The 18,536-nt window shown below is 47.3% G+C and overlaps 1 protein-coding gene across 1 annotated transcript in view; it reads left to right on the top strand.

The window, feature by feature from the left end:
- Positions 1–18,536, top strand: part of RP1 (RP1 axonemal microtubule associated) — a 668,735-nt gene that overhangs the window by 200,618 nt on the left and 449,581 nt on the right. The window lies entirely within an intron of this gene.

The following is an 18,536-nucleotide window of genomic DNA, read 5'->3' as shown; positions in this document are numbered from 1 at the left end:
TCCGATCCGAGTCAGGCTCGACTTTTCCCGCCTGACTCGGATCTGACATCGAGGCAAAACGTCATCATCCCGCCTTCCGAGTCTCGCGGGTTTTGGATCCTATATAAGGTACCCGCGTCGGCGCCATTTTCTCACTCGGCTGTGGACAGTGAAGAGAGAGGGTGGGAGTTAGTGCTGTGTAGTGTAGTGTAGTGTAGTGCTGCTGTTGTCCACTACTTCAAAGTCCATAGGGGCTGGCTGTGTTGTGCTGTGCTGCTGTTGTTAATAGGGGCTGTGTCCACTACTTCAAAGTCCATAGGGGCTGGCTGGACTGTGTTGTGCAGTCAGTTCCAAAGTCCTGTGCAGTGTCCCAGTCCTAAAGGGGTGCTGTAGTGTTGTCCAGGGGGTGCTCTGTCCATCAGGGGTGCTCCCCCCAAGTGCTAAAAAAATAATATATTTTCTGTGTTTGTGAATTGTGTGCGCAGTAGCCGCACGTGCATCAACAAAGTAGTGCCAAGCGTGCGCCTGTGTCATAAGTAAAGGGCCGGCTGGCTTGACCGTTAAGGGTGCTGTAACCCCCGAAAGTACACTCCAGTCCAAACCAAAAAAAAAATTATTTTCTGTGTTTGTGAATTGTGTGCGCAGTAGCCGCACGTGCATCAACAAAGTAGTGCCAAGCGTGCGCCTGTGTCATAAGTAAAGGGCCGGCTGGCTTGACCGTTAAGGGTGCTGTAACCCCCGAAAGTACACTCCAGTCCAAACCTAAAAAAAAATTATTTTCTGTGTTTGTGAATTGTGTGCGCAGTAGCCGCACGTGCATCAACAAAGTAGTGCCAAGCGTGCGCCTGTGTCATAAGTAAAGGGCCGGCTGGCTTGACCGTTAAAGGGTGCTGTAACCCCCGAAAGTACACTCCAGTCCAAACCAAAAAAAAATTATTTTCTGTGTTTGTGAATTGTGTGCGCAGTAGCCGCACGTGCATCAACAAAGTAGTGCCAAGCGTGCGCCTGTGTCATAAGTAAAGGGCCGGCTGGCTTGACCGTTAAGGGTGCTGTAACCCCCGAAAGTACACTCCAGTCCAAACCTAAAAAAAAATTATTTTCTGTGTTTGTGAATTGTGTGCGCAGTAGCCGCACGTGCATCAACAAAGTAGTGCCAAGAGTGCCCCTGTGTCATAAGTAAAGGGCCGGCTGGCTTGACCGTTAAAGGGTGCTGTAACCCCCGAAAGTACACTCCAGTCCAAACCAAAAAAAAATTATTTTCTGTGTTTGTGAATTGTGTGCGCAGTAGCCGCACGTGCATCAACAAAGTAGTGCCAAGCGTGCGCCTGTGTCATAAGTAAAGGGCCGGCTGGCTTGACCGTTAAAGGGTGCTGTAACCCCTGAAAGTACACTCCAGTCCAAACCAAAAAAAAATTATTTTCTGTGTTTGTGAATTGTGTGCGCAGTAGCCGCACGTGCATCAACAAAGTAGTGTCAAGCGTTCGCCTGTGTCATAAGTAAAGGGCCGGCTGGCTTGACCGTTAAGGGTGCTGTAACCCCCGAAAGTACACTCCAGTCCAAACCAAAAAAAAAATTATTTTCTGTGTTTGTGAATTGTGTGCGCAGTAGCCGCACGTGCATCAACAAAGTAGTGCCAAGCGTGCGCCTGTGTCATAAGTAAAGGGCCGGCTGGCTTGACCGTTAAGGGTGCTGTAACCCCCGAAAGTACACTCCAGTCCAAACCAAAAAAAAAATTATTTTCTGTGTTTGTGAATTGTGTGCGCAGTAGCCGCACGTGCATCAACAAAGTAGTGCCAAGCGTGCGCCTGTGTCATAAGTAAAGGGCCGGCTGGCTTGACCGTTAAGGGTGCTGTAACCCCCGAAAGTACACTCCAGTCCAAACCTAAAAAAAAATTATTTTCTGTGTTTGTGAATTGTGTGCGCAGTAGCCGCACGTGCATCAACAAAGTAGTGCCAAGCGTGCGCCTGTGTCATAAGTAAAGGGCCGGCTGGCTTGACCGTTAAAGGGTGCTGTAACCCCCGAAAGTACACTCCAGTCCAAACCAAAAAAAAATTATTTTCTGTGTTTGTGAATTGTGTGCGCAGTAGCCGCACGTGCATCAACAAAGTAGTGCCAAGCGTGCGCCTGTGTCATAAGTAAAGGGCCGGCTGGCTTGACCGTTAAGGGTGCTGTAACCCCCGAAAGTACACTCCAGTCCAAACCTAAAAAAAAATTATTTTCTGTGTTTGTGAATTGTGTGCGCAGTAGCCGCACGTGCATCAACAAAGTAGTGCCAAGAGTGCGCCTGTGTCATAAGTAAAGGGCCGGCTGGCTTGACCGTTAAAGGGTGCTGTAACCCCCGAAAGTACACTCCAGTCCAAACCAAAAAAAAATTATTTTCTGTGTTTGTGAATTGTGTGCGCAGTAGCCGCACGTGCATCAACAAAGTAGTGCCAAGCGTGCGCCTGTGTCATAAGTAAAGGGCCGGCTGGCTTGACCGTTAAAGGGTGCTGTAACCCCTGAAAGTACACTCCAGTCCAAACCAAAAAAAAATTATTTTCTGTGTTTGTGAATTGTGTGCGCAGTAGCCGCACGTGCATCAACAAAGTAGTGCCAAGCGTGCGCCTGTGTCATAAGTAAAGGGCCGGCTGGCTTGACCGTTAAGGGTGCTGTAACTCCCGAAAGTACACTCCAGTCCAAACCAAAAAAAAAATTATTTTCTGTGATTGTGAATTGTGTGCGCAGTAGCCGCACGTGCATCAACAAAGTAGTGCCAAGCGTGCGCCTGTGTCATAAGTAAAGGGCCGGCTGGCTTGACCGTTAAGGGTGCTGTAACCCCCGAAAGTACACTCCAGTCCAAACCTAAAAAAAAATTATTTTCTGTGTTTGTGAATTGTGTGCGCAGTAGCCGCACGTGCATCAACAAAGTAGTGCCAAGCGTGCGCCTGTGTCATAAGTAAAGGGCCGGCTGGCTTGACCGTTAAAGGGTGCTGTAACCCCCGAAAGTACACTCCAGTCCAAACCAAAAAAAAATTATTTTCTGTGTTTGTGAATTGTGTGCGCAGTAGCCGCACGTGCATCAACAAAGTAGTGCCAAGCGTGCGCCTGTGTCATAAGTAAAGGGCCGGCTGGCTTGACCGTTAAGGGTGCTGTAACTCCCGAAAGTACACTCCAGTCCAAACCAAAAAAAAAATTATTTTCTGTGTTTGTGAATTGTGTGCGCAGTAGCCGCACGTGCATCAACAAAGTAGTGCCAAGCGTGCGCCTGTGTCATAAGTATAGGGCCGGCTGGCTTGACCGTTAAGGGTGCTGTAACCCCCGAAAGTACACTCCAGTCCAAACCTAAAAAAAAATTATTTTCTGTGTTTGTGAATTGTGTGCGCAGTAGCCGCACGTGCATCAACAAAGTAGTGCCAAGCGTGCGCCTGTGTCATAAGTAAAGGGCCGGCTGGCTTGACCGTTAAAGGGTGCTGTAACCCCCGAAAGTACACTCCAGTCCAAACCAAAAAAAAATTATTTTCTGTGTTTGTGAATTGTGTGCGCAGTAGCCGCACGTGCATCAACAAAGTAGTGCCAAGCGTGCGCCTGTGTCATAAGTAAAGGGCCGGCTGGCTTGACCGTTAAAGGGTGCTGTAACCCCCAAAGTACACTCCAGTCCAAACCAAAAAAAAATTATTTTCTGTGTTTGTGAATTGTGTGCGCAGTAGCCGCACGTGCATCAACAAAGTAGTGCCAAGAGTGCGCCTGTGTCATAAGTAAAGGGCCGGCTGGCTTGACCGTTAAAGGGTGCTGTAACCCACAAAGTACACTCCAGTCCGAACCAAAAAAAAATTTATTTTCTGTGTTTAGCCGCACGTATATATCAAATCGATATAACATAAATGGAGGACCAAACTTTCTCCGATAAAAATAAAATAGAGAAAGATCAAGAACCACTTCCTCCTAGTGCTGAAGCTGCTGCCACTAGTCATGACATAGACGATAACATGCCATCAACGTCGTCTGCCAAGGCCGATGCCCAATGTCATAGTAGAGGGCACATACAATCCCAAATGACAAACTTCAGGAAAATGACCTTGAAAAAGACATTTAAATCAGCTGAAGAGAAACGTAAACTTGCCAATATGCCATTTACGACACGGAGTGGCAAGGAACGGCTAAGGTCGATCCCTAGTATGTTCATGACTAGTGGTTCAGCTTCACATGACGATGGAAGCACTCCTCCCACTAAAAAAATCAAAAGAGTTAAGCTGGCAAAAGCACAGCGAAGAACTGTGCTTTCTAAGAAGATATCACAAATCCCCAAAGAGAGTCCAAGTGTGGTGGTGGTTGCGATGCCTGACCTTCCCAGCACTGGACGGGAAGAGGTGGCTCTTTCCACCATTTGCACGCCCCCTGCAAGTGCTGAAAGGAGCACCCACAGTCCACTTGCTGATATGCAAATTGAAGATGTCACTGTTGAAGTACAACAGGATGAGGATACTGGTGTAGCTGGCGCTGAGGAGGAAGTTGGCGAGGAGGATTCTGATGGTGATGTGGTTTGTTTAAATCAGGCTCCGGGGGAGACAGTTGTTGTCCGTGGGATGAAAAAGCCCATCACGGTCATGCCTGGGCAGAAGACCAAACATTCCACCTCTTTGGTCTGGCAATATTTCTATCCAAATCCGGACAACAACTGTCTTGCCATATGTACCATATGTAAAGGTGAAATAAGTAGGGGTAGGGACGTCAACCACCTAGGAACATCCTCCCTTATACGGCACCTGCAGCGCGTTCATAAAAAGTTACTGTCAAGTTCAGAAACTTTGGCTCAGACCGTAAGCAGTCCAGGGACACCTAAATCCCGTTGTCCTGTTGTATCCAAGCGCCTGCAAACCACACCGTCAACTCCCTCCTCGTCAATTTCCTCCTTAGTCAGGATCGGAAGTAGTCCTGCAGGCCATATCACTGGCATGACTGACTCTCCTATCCGGGATTCCTCCGGAGGATCCTGCATTGCTACGCCTACTGCTGCCGCTGCTGCTGTTGCTGCTGCTGCTGGGAGTCGTTCATCATCCCAGAGAGGAAGTAGGAACACCACTACTTTTACTAAACAATTGACCCTCCAACAGTCCTTAGCGAGGAGGATGAAGTACGACAGCAGTCATCCTGAAGCAAAACGTATAACTGAGGCCTTGACTGCTATGTTGGTGTTAGACGTGCGTCCGGTATCCGCCATTAGTGCAGTGGGATTTAGACAATTGATGGAGGTAGTGTGTCCCCGGTTCCAAATCCCGTCTAGATTCCACTTCACTAGGCAGGCGATACCGAGACTGTACAGAAACGTCAGAAAAAGTGTCCTCAGTGTCCTGAAAAATGCCGTTGTACACAATGTCCACTTAACCACGGACATGTGGACAAGTGGAACAGGGCAGACTAAGGACTATATGACTGTGACAGCCCACTGGGTAGATGTATCACCTTACGCAGCAACAGCAGCAGCGTCACCAGTAGCAGCATCTCAGAAACGCCAGCTCGTTACAAGGCAGGCTACGCTGTGTATCACCGGTTTCAGTAAGAGGCACACCGCCGACAACCTCTTAGAGAAACTGAGGGAAATCATCGCCCAGTGGCTTACCCCACTTAGACTCTCCTGGGGATTTGTGATATCTGACAACGTCACCAATATTGTGCGGGCATTACATCTGGGCAAATTCCAGCACGTCCCATGTTTTGCTCACACAATAAACTTGGTGGTGCAGAATTTTCTGAAAAGCGACAGGGGCGTGCAGGAGACGCTTTGGGTGGCCCGAAAAATTTCTGGCCACTTTCGCCATTCAGCGACTGCGTGCCGAAGACTGGAGCGCCAGCAAACACTCTTGAACCTGCCCCGCCATCACCTGAAGCAAGAGGTTGTGACGCGGTGGAACTCAACCCTCTATATGCTTCAGAGGATGGAGGAGCAGCAAAAGGCCATACAAGCCTATACATCCACCTATGACATAGGCAAAGGAGGGGGTATGCACCTGACTCAAGCGCAGTGGAGAATGATTTCCGTGTTGTGCAAGGTTCTTCAGCCCTTCGAACTTGCCACACGTGAAGTCAGTTCAGACACTGCCAGCTTGAGTCAGGTCATTCCCCTCATCAGGCTTTGCAGAAGCAGCTGGAGAAAGTGAAGGAGGAGCTAAGACGGAGCGATTCCGCTCGGCATGTGGGACTTGTGGATGAAGCCCTTCATTCGCTTTGCCAGGATTCCAGGGTGGTCAATCTGTTGAAATCAGACCACTACATTTTGGCCACCGTGCTCGATCCTAGGTTTAAAGCCTATGTGGTGTCTCTCTTTCCGGCCGACACAAGCCTGCAGAGGTGCAAAGACCTGCTGGTGAACACACTGTCAGCTGAAGCGGAACGTGACACGTCAACGGCTCCTTCTTCATTTTCTCCCGCAACTGGGGCTGCCAGGAAAAAACTTAGGTATCCTAAGCAACCCGCTGGCGGTGATGCAGGGCAGGCAGGACCAAGTTTGGACATCTGGTCCGGACTGAAGGACCTGGCAACAATTTCTGACATGTCTACTGTCACTGCATATGATACTGTCACCATTGACAGAATGGTGGAGGATTACATCGGTGACAGCATCCAAGTAGGCATGTCAGACAGTCCATACCTGTACTGGCAGGAAAAAGAGGCAATTTGGAGGCCCCTGTACAAACTGGCTCTATTTTACCTGAGTTGCCCCCCCTCCAGTGTGTACTCCGAAAGAGTGTTTAGTGCAGCCGGGAACCTTGTCAGCGAAAGGCGTAGGAGGTTGCTTCCACAGAATGTGGAGAAGATGATGTTCATCAAAATGAATTATCAGCTCTTCCAGGGAGACCAGCCTCCAGAAGGTACAGAGGGACCTGTGGTGGTGGATTCAAGTGGGGACGAGTTAATACTTTGTGAGGATGAGGATGTACACACTGAAGAGGGTGAGGAATCGGTGGATGAGGAGGATGAGGATGACATCTTGCCTCCGTAGAGCCAGTTTGTGCAGGGACACATTAATTGCCAGCTTGTTTTGTGGGGGCCCAAACGAACCAATCATTTCAGCCACAGTTGTGTGGCAGACCCTGGCGCTGAAATGATTGATTTGTTAAAGTGTGCATGTCCTGTTTATACAACATAAGGGTGGGTGGGAGGGCCCAAGGACAATTCCATCTTGCACCTCTTTTTTTCTTTGCATTATGTACAGTTTGGGGCCTAGTTTTTCTAACTGCCATCCTGCCTGCCACTGCAGTGTCACTCCTAGATGGGTCACGTGTTTGTGCCGCCCACTCGTGTCGCTTAGCATAGTCATCCAGCTACCTCGGTGCAACCTTTTGGACATAAAAACACTATTGTGAGGTGTGAGGTGTTCAGAATAGACTGGAAATGAGTGGAAATTAAGGTTATTGAGGTTAATAATAGCATAGGAGCAGAAAAACCTACAAATTCTGTGATTTTAGCTGTTTTTATGCTTTTTTTCAAAAAAATACAGATCCAAAACACAAAACCCAGAACCCAAAACACGGAAGGGTGGTTTTGGCAAAACCAATCCAGATCCAAAACACGAAGAAAGATCCAGATCCAAAACCAAAACACAAAACACGAAAAGTGGCCGGTGCACACCCCTAGTACACATGTCAATCAATTTAGGCAGGTTTGACAGGCTCTAGAATGACAACCCAGTCGTTGGTCACCTCAAAGCAAGGACGGAAACTGGGCGGAGTTACAAGATGCTGCAGGGACTTATAGGTAAATTTCTCTTTGTCCCTGCAAATTTCAGGAAATATAATTTAATTTCTTCATATTACACCATTCTGAGATGGCGTTATATAAAGTAAATATTTTTCAAGTAATTTAACGCTTTTTGATTTGCTGAACAGCAAAAAGCGTTAACGCACTGTAGAGATCAATAACTGATCCCTACAGTGCGCTGCTCTGCAAGATGGGAATTAATGGAGAAGATTATTGCGTTATCTTCTCCATTATGCCATTGCTGAATAGTAGATTTACCTAATAAATGATAGTTTCCGCATTTTTGATGTAAAAAAATCATTGCTGAATAGACCTCATGGGCCTAATGTAATAGCGTGAGAGTTTAGAAAAACTCGGCCAATGTAATAAAGTCACAGAGCATGCAAACTTACATGTTTTTCAGACTCAAAAAACTCTCAAGATCAAGAAAAACTGCCATCTCACAGGCTGTGTTTGAAAAATGACAGTTGGGAGCTGATTGACTGGAATCTTATTACTTCCTTATCACTTTTCACTCTGTCTCTTATCACTGCTTAGTAAATAGACCCCTTAAACTCTCATCCAGGTGTTTCCTGTATTGAAAATACAACTCGATTAATGTATTAGTGTGAGAGTTTTACTGCTCAACTCTTACATTTTCTGCCATAGCCAGAACTGCAGCCTGCACCACAGCCTGACCAGCAGCCACAAACGCAGGATACACAGCCTGCCACAGCCAGAACAGCAACCTGTAGCAATGCTGTAATCAGTCCCCACCCCTCTCTTTTGTTGCCTTTTGTGACCATCTTTGTCAGACCTTAAAACAGACCATTTTTAATGACTTCTATAGAGAAAAGCAGGGATTACCCGGGTTCAGTGTGAACGGGGCAATCCCGGGAATAACCCGGGTCAAGTTGCAGTGTAAATGGGGTCTGAAGCCAAGTTCGACCTGGGATTTAACCAGTGTTCAAATTCCAGGGTCGGACCCAGGGCAGTTTCTAGGGTCTGAGGCTCCCAGTGCGAGCAGTCAAAATGCACCCCCCCCCCTCGAAGCAGTAATATTGTGGAGTGGGCGTGGCGTCATCGTGAGGGGGTGTGGTATCACAGTAAGGGAACGTGATCTAGAAAGACCACAGAATGACAGCCACCGTGACTACTGAGTACAGGGGTGTCTAACCTGTCAGAGGCAAAGTGCTGAAAAATATATGTAGCTAAACAAAAGATAGACAGCATGCGCACGCCGGAGGCGCGCGCTCAAAAAATGGGGTGTGGCCTAGCTGTCACAAGCCCACGCCGCATTTCTGTGTGCATGCCTTTGGTGTGACGAAGTATGACCTTGCATCACACCCGGTTTTAGTCGCGTTTGGAGCGAGCCCAGCCAGATCCACATAAAATACACTGCAACAAACCACTTCCACATAAAATATATTGGAAAAGCCAGAGGCACATAAACTACGTTTTAAAACCACATCCACCTCAAATACATTATTAAATCCAGAACCACATAAAACACATTGAAAAAACATGATTCACATAATACACACTTCATTCCAGCCCCCTCCCTTACCATTCCAGCCCCCTCCCTTACCATTCCATCCCGACAGGTCTTAGGCTCCCCCCCCACTGGCTCTCAGGCAAAAGTGCCCATTATGCAGTGCCCCCTGTAGTTGTCCCCATATGCAGTGTCCCCTGTATTTATGCCCCTTATGCAGTGCCCACAGTGGTAGTGTAACTTATGCAGAGCCCCCATTAGTAGTGCCCCCTGTAGTCATGTCCCCTGTAGTCATGCCCCCATCAGTAATGCCCCCAATAGTAATGGTCCCTGTTGTCATGCCCCAGTAGTAGTGTCCCCAGTTGTATTGCCCCCAATAGTAATGCCCCCTGTAGTAGTGTCCCCTTTATAAATTCCCCAGTATTAATGCCCCTGTATTAGTGCCCCCAATAGTAATGCTCCCTTTGTAGTAGTGTCCCAAGTAGAAAAGCCCCAAGCAGTAGTGCCCCCAGTAGAAGTGCCCCTGGCCCCTGAGTAATGCATCCAGTAGTGGTGCCTCCTAAGCAATAACCCCAGTAGAAGTGCCCCCCGAGTAATGTCCCCAGTAGTAGTGCCCGGGTGCCCCCAGTAGTGGTGTCTCCCCCAGCAGAAGTGCCCCCAGAGTAATGTCCCCAGTAGTAGTGCCCGGGTGCCCCCAGTGGTAGTGCCTCCGCCAGTAGAAGTGCCCCCCTTATAATGTCCCTAGTAGTAGTGCCCGGTTGCCCCCAGTAGTAGTGTCTCCCCAGTAGAAGTGCCCCCCTTGTAATTACCCTAGTAGTAGTGCCCGGGTGCCCCCAGTAGTGGTGTCTCCCCCAGTAGTGGTGTATCCCCCAGAAGAAGTGCCCCCAGAGTAATGTCCCTAGTAGCTGTGCCCAGGTGCCCCCAGTAGTGGTGGCTCCCCCAGCAGAAGTGCCCCCAGTAGTAGTGCCCGGGTGCCCCAGTGGTAGTGCCTCCCCCCAAGTATTCTCCAGGCTGCCTGCACACAAAAAAAACCAAAACAGTAATACTTACCTTCAGCCCCGCTCTGCCGTCCGCTCCGCTCGGCTGCTCCTCTCTCTGCACTATGGGAAAGACGTCATGACGTCCTCCCATAGTGCACATTGTGCGAGCCGGAGCCGGAAGCTGGAAGCAGGAGCCTCCGTCTCCATCTCCGTCTCCGGCTGCTCTGCCGGGCGCCCGCTGGTAACTGAATCTCAGCGGGCACCCGGCAGTTAACAGGCTGTTTCTGCAGCAGGGGTAGGAGGCAGCGCGCCCGTGCGATTGCACGGGTCGCCTGCCCCTAGAAACGGCCCTGGTCGGACCCGGGATTTTGGTGTAAAAGGGGTATAACAGAGATGTCGACATCACCCCCCTCCTGAGCTCGGCACTAAATATTACACTGCTTAATTAATTAGTCAGTGGGAATCAAATTAACCCAGGTGAACTGATTGAGAATATCACTACAAATTTTGGTAATGGACAAAAGGGTCGATTCAGAACCGGACGCTAAGCTGCGCTCTCTCGCAGCCAAAAGGGGCCGGGTATGCAAATTCTGAGATCGCACTGTCTGGTGTAAGGACGCCCTCTATGTCTTAGAGAGTGATGGCAGAGTGAACACACGCTGGTCCAAAGACGCCCACTTTTCTTTCTTAACACATGTCATCTCCAGGAAGTGTCTGATTACTCAGAACCATCGAGAGCCATCGGAGCTGCACGCAGACCCTACCCCACCGCAAGCACTGCGATCACTGCAGGCTGAAATACAATCAAGTGACGTGTACAATGACGCTTCCATGCTAATTATGCACACCCATAAAACTCAGTTTTGACACCCAGGCACACCTGCATTCGCAGCACCACTCTCCCGTTCACAAGCACCTTCCCCTGTTATCACCCACAAACGGCACTATCTGTCACCCAAAGTAGCGTCCAGTCTGTGTACTATGAGCGCACGATTCCCGGACGCAGTGACTGGTTCGCGCATGCGTCTTTTACCGCATACGCATGCACAGACGGGCGATAATCGCCCATAGCATGCGTCCGCGGCTTAGCGACCGGGTCTGAATCGGGCCCAAAGTTTCTAAGTGAAAAGGGTCTAGATAGTAAGACAGCATGCACAAAGACAAAAAGTACAGTACACATATCTGATCTGCTTATGGTTTATGGGGCCTATGTATCAAAGCTTGATGAGAGATAAAATTGTGAGATATAAAGTATTAACCAATAAGCTCCTGTCATTTTTCAAGCACAGCCTATAAAATGTAAGTTAGAAGCTGATTGGTTGGTGATTTATAGCTCACAATTTTCTCTCTCATAGGGGTCTATGTTATATATAAAGGTGGAATATTTACAATTTCTTACAATGTACTACATTACATTGACAACATTATAGATGACAATAAATGAACTGTGAATAGCTGAACTGAGCTTAATGAACAGTTGATTTTGTCACAGAAGATGAGTGATATTAGTAATTGTGTCCCCCACACCGCTGTATATCTGTTTTTCAGATTTCCTAACTCTTCTGTTGCTTTCTCCATAGTCTTACCTGCTAAAAAGGCTTTCTGGACATGCCCATAGGGTGGTGCCAGAAACCCACTGGGGCTATTTTTTTCAAAAAATATTTTTAAATATGCTTTTAAATAGGTATTATTTACCTAAATCAACAATTTCTGAGACATATTTTAAATAAATATTTAATAAGACCACCAAGGACCGTTCCCTGGCAGATCATTGCTGCTTACACTGACGGAATACCCGTCGCCAGAACAAAGCAATGTGTTTGTTTGTTTTTACTGTTGGGGGACATTGTGTTTTATTATTTTACTGCGGTGACGAAACTAAGGATGGCAGGTAATTGCAATCTTATGTTAATATATTGTGTCCTCGGGTGAATGCCATAACTTGCATTTGTTCCAGGTGCTGTGGAGCCACACTGCGCCTCTGCTTAAATCGCCAGTGCCTTGACCTGTGGTGATATAACCACCAGATGTTAGTTATGCGCTAGCAACCAGATCAGATGGAGGATTTATAAACTAGCTACCTTGATAGTCTGTGCTTTGCATATTAGTCACGAGAAGACTCTGGGCCTGATTCAGACCCGCTCGTAAGCATCCGCACGCTCGCTCTGAGCGATGGTCGCACAACTGCACATGCGTATGGTTCGCAATGCGCGTGTGCAAACCAGTCATTGCGGTCGGAAATCGTGCGCTCGTAAAACACAGAGGGGCTGCTATTTTGAGTGACAGAATGTGCCGTTTGTGGGTGGTAACAGGGGAACGTGCTTGAAAACGGGGGAGTGGTTGTGCGAACGCAGGTGTGTCCAACGGTCAAAACGGCGTTTAATGGGAGTGCATAATTAGCAAAGGACCGTCATTGATCACGTCACTTGGTTGTCTTTTAGCCTGAACTGCTCGCAGTGATTAATGGAAGTAATTCCTACCTCAAGCGCTGCGAGCAGTTCAGATGCCTTCGATGTTCCCGATTAATCTAATAAAAACAGGAGATGGCGTGATTTGCGAACGGCAAAGGGGCATCTTGAAAAAATAGCGAGCGGATTTAGCGGACGCTCGCACAGACATAGATGCGTCCTCACACCACAAAGAGCGAGCGCTCAATTTAAATATCCGGCCCCTTTTTGAGAGCAAGCGGCCGCAAATAGCGTCCGGGTCTGAAACAGGCCCTCTGTGTTGTAATTAGAAATGTGCGCCGACCCCCGTGTTTTGGTTTTGGTTTTGGATCTGGATCTCCCCTGGTTTTGGATCTGAATCCGGTTTTGAATTTTTTCCTCCGTGTTTTGTTTTCGTGTTTTGGTTTTGGTTTTGGTTTTGGATCTGGATTTTTTCTTAAAAAATCATAAAAACAGCTAAAACCACATAATTTGGGTCTGTTTTTGTTCCTACAGTATTATTAACCTTAATAACAATGATTTTAAGGCATTTCTAGGCATTTTTAACCACCTCACAGCGCACAATATTGATTTCACTATTTTTCACCAATACAGGCCAAAGGCTGCAGCAAGCTGGCTGGCTAAAGTAAGCAACAGAGCAGCGGCACAAACACACGGCAGTTTAAAAAAATATCAGACATCTATGAAACATTGGCACACAGCAGTGGCAGACAGGATGGCAGTTTAATAAACTATAATAATGTCAGACGGCAATGCCCCAAATTGTGCCAAATGTAAAGGAAAGAGTTGCAAGATGGAATTGTCCCTTCCACCCACTCTTATGTGGGATATTAAAAAGGACATGCACAGTTTAACAAACCAAGCACTTTAGCCACTAGGACTAACACTTTTGTGGCTGAACTCCTTGGTTTGTTTGGGCCCCACAAAACATATTTTGGAAGGAATACCTTCAATTATTAAGGAGGAGGTTGATGATGAGGGTGTTGGTGGTGGAGATTGCATGTGCTGGTCCAAACTGCTGGTAGCTGATACTAGACTGTTGTTATTAATTTACAAATTATAATTTTGTTAAACAAATTGCATGAACTTGCTGCAAATGACGTAACAGGGAGGAGGTGCCTAGATGGTTAATGTCCCTTCCTCTGCTAACTGTGGCTTTACAAATGGAACAGATGCCTTCACAACTGTTGTCAGAATTTAGATTAAAATCATTAGCAAGAACTGCTGCCACTGGTGGCTGATTTACGCAAACCACATCCTTATCATCAACATCCACATTAGCGTCAGATAGGGCACAAATTTCCCCCTCATCCTCCTTTTGCACTTCCTCCACACTATAATTCACATTTTTTATTATTTCACCATCTAATACTAGCACAGCCGTCATGGCGTCAGTGATCCGCTGTGAAACTGGGTGACAGCTGTTATACTTACCTCCTCTATCAAAGGACTGTTTAATAGTCAATTGTTTTTTAAATTACTTCCGATCACGAATGAGGATGTTGATGATGATGCAGGTGTTGGAGATCGAAGGCGCTTGGATCCCACAGAGAGGGAGCAGGTAGGTGACACTGGACTTGTTACGTTTTGAGTTTTGGAACTTGGCGACATACACTTTGATATTTGATGAATGCGCTCCAAGTGACGTAACAAGGAGGAGGTTCCTAGCTGGTTTAGGTCACTCTCTCTTCTCACTCTTGCATGGCAACGGGCACATATGGCTTGACAACTGTTGTCCGGATCGGGATGGAAATAATTCCACACGTGAGAAGTAGATTTTTTGGTCTTTTGTCCCGGCATGACAACAATGGGCTTTGGCTTTTTCAAACCATGGGCAACAGCTGTTGCCTTACTTACACAAAGGATATCCTTGGCATCAACATCCTCATCACCAACATCTTCATCATCAACATCCTTATCATCCTTAACACCTTCAACTACCAAAATATCCTCCTCCCCCATGTGCAATTCCACAGAAGCATCCTCAATGACTACGTGTGCAAGATGTTGACTGTCCTTCCCCACATTTACAGAGGGCACACAAATGTTGGAACTTGGAGGATCCTCCAGTACACTAGTATTTAGGTCAGGCTCACACATGGCAACCGCGGACACACTTGCACTCTCCTCGGGGATATGTGATTTCAATTTCTCAGGGCACACAGTTGGTTTTCCAGGAGCTGTCTTAACAACTTTCACATTTTTAATTGGACCACCACCACTACTACTACTACAAGCAGAAGGGCTATCAGCATTCTTCATAAAGAAAGGCCAAGACGTTATCCTTTCCTTTCCACTTTGTGTAGTGAATGGCATATTGCCAATTTTTTGTTTATCTAAAAGCAAATATCCTTTAAAAAAATTTTTCTTAACTTCAGTAATACTTGCTTTACCATATCGGTGGCGTGACTTAAGCCCTGGGGCATGGGCCTTCCTAGAGGATGAGGAAGTTGACGACCTTGCACTGCTGACGGAAACTACAACATGTGGTTCTTGGCCTTGCTCTCCTGTCATGTGACAGCCCTCCATATTTTCTGCAGTCTTGAAGCAGTGTCACAATCACCAATAGTGTAGCCAAGGTGCGGTTAAAAAATTCACACACGTGCAGTCGTGCGCACACACAAAAATATTACAAAAAAAGACAAATGATGATTTATATTTTTTATCAGCTCCAGAAGAACTTGGGCCCACGACTGGACTTGATCACGACTGGAGTCGGACTCAGTGGCGGGCTGGGCCGGGGGCAGGGTGCCATGTGCCCCACGGGCCGCAGCGTCATGTGGGCCGCGGGCCGCGGGCAGTCTGTGTCACTGTGACACAGACTGCACTGCGTGTGTAGCGCTGACTGGACGGAGTTCGGTCAGCGCTACACAGCACAAACACACAGCCGCCGGAGCCGGCAGCTGTGTGTTTGCTTTAGCAGCTGATGAGAGTCAGACAGACTATCATCGGCTGCTGCTCCCACTGCCAGAACCGGACATCTTCCGGCTCCCGTAGTGGGTAATGGGAGTGACTCGTCACTCCCATGACGCGTCACTCCCATAAAGCAAAGCGGCGAATGGAGGAGCTGATCTCGGCGGCGGGACCAGGAGCAGGAGCGGGTGTCAGGTAAGTGTTTTTTTTTTTTAATATTATGTGTGTCTACTGCGGGGGGTCTGGCACTATAAGGAGGAGACCACTACTGGGGGCACTACAAAGGGGGGGACTACTACTACTGGGGGCACTACAAGGGGGGATCACTACTGGGGGCACTACTCGAGGCCTGTATAAGGGTGTCCTCTCCTGAGGGGGGTGGCGCCGTAGCACGCACGTTCTTTCGGGCACCCTGGCTACATGCTACTCCTCTGCCAGGGCCGCCTGCATGCATTTGCCCCCCAGGCTAAAAGTTGCCAGCCAGCCCCTGGTTGGACTGCACAAGGTTGCAACGTGCGTTGCTGGCTGGCTCTTGTGTGCTACTGCGGTTAAGCCTAACACCCACGAGCACACACAGAAGAAAAAAATATAAGACACTTTTATTGGTTTTTTTTGGAGCAAGACAGTAGTTGGGCAGCACAAGGTTGCAACTTGCGTTGCTGGCTGGCTCTTGTGCGCTACTGCGGTTAAGCCTAACACCCACGAGCACACACAGAAGAAAAGAATATAAGACACTTTTATTGTTTTTTTTTTGTAGCACGACAGTAGTCGGGCAGCACAAGGTTATTGCAACTTGCGTTGCTGGCTGGATATTGTGCGCTACTGCGGCTTAGCCTAACACCCACGAACACACACAGAAGAAAAAAATATAAGACACTTATATTGGGGGTTTTTTGGAGCACGACTGTAGTAGAGCAGCACAAGGTTGCAACGTGCGTTGCTGGGTGGCTCTTGTGCGCTACTGCGGTTAAGCGTAACACCCACGAGCACACACAGAAAAATATAAAATACACTTTGAATTTTTACTTTTTTTTTTTTTTGGAGTCCAGAACTTGGGCCCAGAGATGGACACAGCAGACAGCCCAGATGGATCAGCAGACAGCACAGTGACAGTGACAACACCGTGACCAGAGACCAGAATGGATCAGGAGACAGCACAGTGACAGTGACAGCACCGTGACCAGAGACCAGAATGGATCAGCACCAGCCCAGGACATAGCAGATAGCACCAGCACCTCACCCAGCCCTACACTACCCACCCTCCCTGTTCAGTCTCCACAGCCGGAGTGGAAATGGCATCCGTTGCGTGGACCCTTATATACTACATTGATCATAGAGACGAAAGCTCGCGAACTGCAAGATTTCCAACTCTGTGGTTTTGCCTCGGTGTTCGACATCCGAGTAAGGCGGGAACCTCTGAGCCTGCTTGGATCCGTCTCGGATATGCTAAATTCGGGTGGGTTTGGTTCTCTGGGAACCGAACCCGCTCATCTCTAGTTGTAATTAGTGAAACAAAAAAAGAGACCTGTTTATCAAGATGCAGGGGCCCCAAAATTTTGATTAAGGCACAACTAACCTGGTGTTTTACTGTAGGTATAAACCTAAGGATGGCAGGTTATTGCAATCTTATTCTATTATATTTTGTCCTGAGAAGGAAGAGTGGATGGGATGTTAGGAGGACCTGAAGGAGAGATGGAGACGTTAGGCACAGGATGAGTCACGAGAGCTTTTGCAGTTTACTCCATTCTTTTTTATTTTTGATTAACTTTACAATAGTTTACTTTTTCTAATGCTGTCACCATAGTTTTATGTCTTTGTATTCAGTTTCTCTTTCATTTTTTTCCTTCTCTTCTTCTTCTCTCCTCTTAAATGTTATACATCCGCTAATTGCACACCCTGCCAGATGTAACCTACGCAGTGCGCCCCAAATTGCTGCCTAAGATGGTTCTTTTTTGGGCAGGATGAACAACACATGGATCTATTCATTCAGTGCGTATCGTATTACACACGTTTCAGTCACAAGTAAATATGTCTTAGTTTCTTAGTATGGTTTATCTCACACATTGTTACCTTTGTAGTGCGCCCATGATGGCTGCTTTGACTGGTACTCCTGTGAGTGGGATGAAAAATACTTGTAACTGATGGTCATGTAAGGGCTCCGCTTCTACCTTTAGTACACTGCAACTTCCCCATTTTGTGTCATCTCTTCTAGGTGTTGCTTATTCCACCTAGGGTAACCTATGTAGTGAGCCCAAAAAGGCTACCTCACCTGGTACCTTATGTAAGTGGGTTATGTAACCTGTGGATTTTTTTTACCCAAAATGGCTGCACTAATCCTGCATTAAGCTCATTGTCCCCATTATGCTCACTATGTTCATTGTTTTTCTGTAGTATTCATTCTAGCACCCCGTGCCTGTCACAACCCGTGCAGTTCCTCTTTCCTGCCTGGGATGTCACGCTCTCCTCTGGTCACACAAAGGGCTCTATTTATTATTATTTTTACTAAAATAAAGTGAAAAAGGGTGTTTTCGCACCCTTTTCACATTATTTTAGTTTCACTTAAAGTTACTACAGGGCAATTGGAGTAGAATTTGTAAAATTCTACTCCAACCCCTAAGTATCACTTATTTTTAGTAATCAGATCTCATTTCCCATAATTGTAACGGGAAATGTGATCTGTCTGCTAGTTACTAAAAATAAATTGTGAAAAAATACCGGGGAAAGTCCTGTGATAATAACGCCACCTGGAGGTGGCGTTATCCAGGGTCTCCCCTGGTTACCGGACTCCTGCTCCTCTCTAACGGGCAGAGCAGAGCCCGGAGCTGGCCCCAGTAATCAGCTGTTTGGTCTAAACAGACCACACGCTGATTCACTGTAAAAATAATGTAAAAAAAGAAGCTTACCTGAGTCCAGGGATCGGTGATCGGGGCTGCAGGTGATGTCCTCCCTCCGGTCAGCCGTATATGGATTCATATAAATTGCTATACATATACGGCTTGGTTCAGACCAAT

The sequence above is a fragment of the Taudactylus pleione genome, unplaced genomic scaffold (genome assembly GCF_031769625.1).
Source record: "Taudactylus pleione unplaced genomic scaffold, aTauple2 ptg000093l, whole genome shotgun sequence".
Lineage (NCBI taxonomy): Eukaryota > Metazoa > Chordata > Amphibia > Anura > Myobatrachidae > Taudactylus > Taudactylus pleione.
The sequence above is the reverse complement of the archived record's forward strand: the minus strand, read 5'-3'. Positions and strand labels throughout refer to the sequence as shown.